Source organism: Ascidiella aspersa, chromosome 7 (genome assembly GCF_963924565.1).
Source record: "Ascidiella aspersa chromosome 7, kaAscAspe10.2, whole genome shotgun sequence".
In the NCBI taxonomy this organism is placed as follows: domain Eukaryota; kingdom Metazoa; phylum Chordata; class Ascidiacea; order Phlebobranchia; family Ascidiidae; genus Ascidiella; species Ascidiella aspersa.
Window position 1 is genome coordinate 24276456 of NC_139453.1, and position 2317 is coordinate 24278772.

Sequence of the window (2317 nt, forward strand, 5' to 3'; positions counted from 1 at the left end):
GTGGCTAAGAATTATATTGTCGCAGGGTGGTTCAGGCCCGCATGTCAAATGTGGCCCTGAGAGTGCCTGTCAAACTAAACTTCTTGCCAACTTTAACAATATGTAAACGCAAATTTTTCGCGCTTTTTCTTTCATATTTTTTTACTATATGGCATGGCATGTTTGTGGCATCGAGGAGCCGTGTAATATTTTTTGTACCTTTTCTTGGTGTCAACCGCCTAATGCTGAGTGAACTTAGACTCCCTCTAAAATGCAATGCCTTCCAAAATATATAGTTAATGCAATTTTCTATTCAGCTTTGTAATATGGCTACAGTAGCTATCATGAGTAACATTTATCCAAATTTTGAAACAAAAATCCCTAAATGTATATGTTTTCTGTGTGATTCGCCAAACTAAAACAAAATAGACGAATATCTTTTGCGTTTCACGCGATAAAATTGCTTTAGTTGCATAAAGCCACACCGGTTGGTTCGAGAACAATAGTTCTTAAATTACTTGAACTATACAACGTTACTTATGAAGTCAAGTTTTATACTTAAACCTATTCAGCCCAAAAGCGACATTCTATAATTTATTTGCGTGGCGTAACTCATAACTGTGCAGTCCAATTTCTAAGCAATATTTGAATCAACCCAATTTTGTTTTATTTATTTATTTAATACGCGCAATTAACCTGAATTTAAGCTTCATATATATGCAAGAATTCGTTCGAGAACAATTGTTTTATAACGTAACGTTGTGACGTCATTCTAATGCCCCCAACTCGAAACAAAGCAGTTTGTTCAACCTGTGGATAATTAGTGATTATACCGTCTTGAGTTTGATGTTTTGCTGCAGTACCTTTGAGTAAAGATCTTATATTTTTTTAACTTATTTAATTTCTTCTCAGAGGTAAAAAACCTTAAACGCTACCTCTGTTAAACAAATTTACAGACTAAGAATTTGTATTCAATAAAAAAATCCTTGCTAAACAATTTTTTATCGACCACACTAAACTCAATGTTGCACCGAATATCACACTAAACTAAACTCATTCGTACGTTTGCAAACGTTTAGACGCCCAAGTAACTTTTTAATTATCGTGTGAAAATTATTGAGTTAATAAAGAAACTTTTTGTTTGATTTCAGATTGGAGGATGTTGGACGTTTTCTCGGTAAGCTAATTTAATTTTAAATACCGGACAAATTGCGATATATTTTTGCTAAACGCCGTAATTATGAGCTAAATCTGTAAAATTTATCGATTTTATGTCATTTTTCGCCAATGACGCCTTAAAAAAGTACGTGTTATTAATAGTAAAATGGTGAGTTTAAACTATAATTATATTTATATGTACTTCCTAACTACATTTAAGTAAAATCCTTCTTTTGATATGTTTATGGAAACAATCGCGTATTTGGACATTTGGTTACATATTACAAAGATTACATATTACAATTGTCACATAAAGTTGAACGAGGATGGCCAGATATAAGTTTTTTTAATTTTATTTTATGACTTGCTTCAATTTACAGAAGAGTGACCATTGATAAGGTTTTCAATTTAATTACAGTAACATATCGTACATATTTCATAGCAGTTCTTAAAAAGTCTGAAAATTTGATTCAATTATTATGAGTTACGCCACGCAACGTTGAGATATTTATTTTTAGATTTGAAAGACGTTCAAAATGAGGATGACCTCGATGATTTGTTAGAGACCTTGGATAGACAATAGGTACGTTAATGACGAAGGTACATTTTAACGAAACTTTTCAATACAATTATGCCTTTAAACTATTGGCATATTAAAATGTTTACTTTAACTGTTTTTACAGGCTTACAAGACATCGCATTCAGCGAGCAATACGTAAACGGGAATAAAAAACAACTTAAAAACTTGATTGTCATAAATTGTCGATCAGTTAATATTATGCAAAACGAAGTGCTAACGCTGTAAAGGTTCGGAAACAACATTTCAGGAGGCTATATAAAGATATAAGATGTAGCGGGTTCATTAAGGAGAGTAAAAAATGTAACGAATTTGCACAGCTAGAGGAAACGCTAAAGGTTGTAATATTGGAAAAGCTACTCAAAGTCAGGTGCGGATCTAGGATTTTTTTCGAGGGGCATGACAATGTTTTTAGAGATGGCGTCACAAAGTTACGTCACCTAGTTACATCAGCAAGTTCACAATAAAGGTTCACCTAAGGGTGATGTCCTAAAAAGTAACCTTATGAACTTCACACAATTCGTTTGTTTAGTTAAGTTGTAGATTGGACAGGTGTTATTTCCAATATAAATACCGATGCAATAGATTCGCCCACAGCTCAAA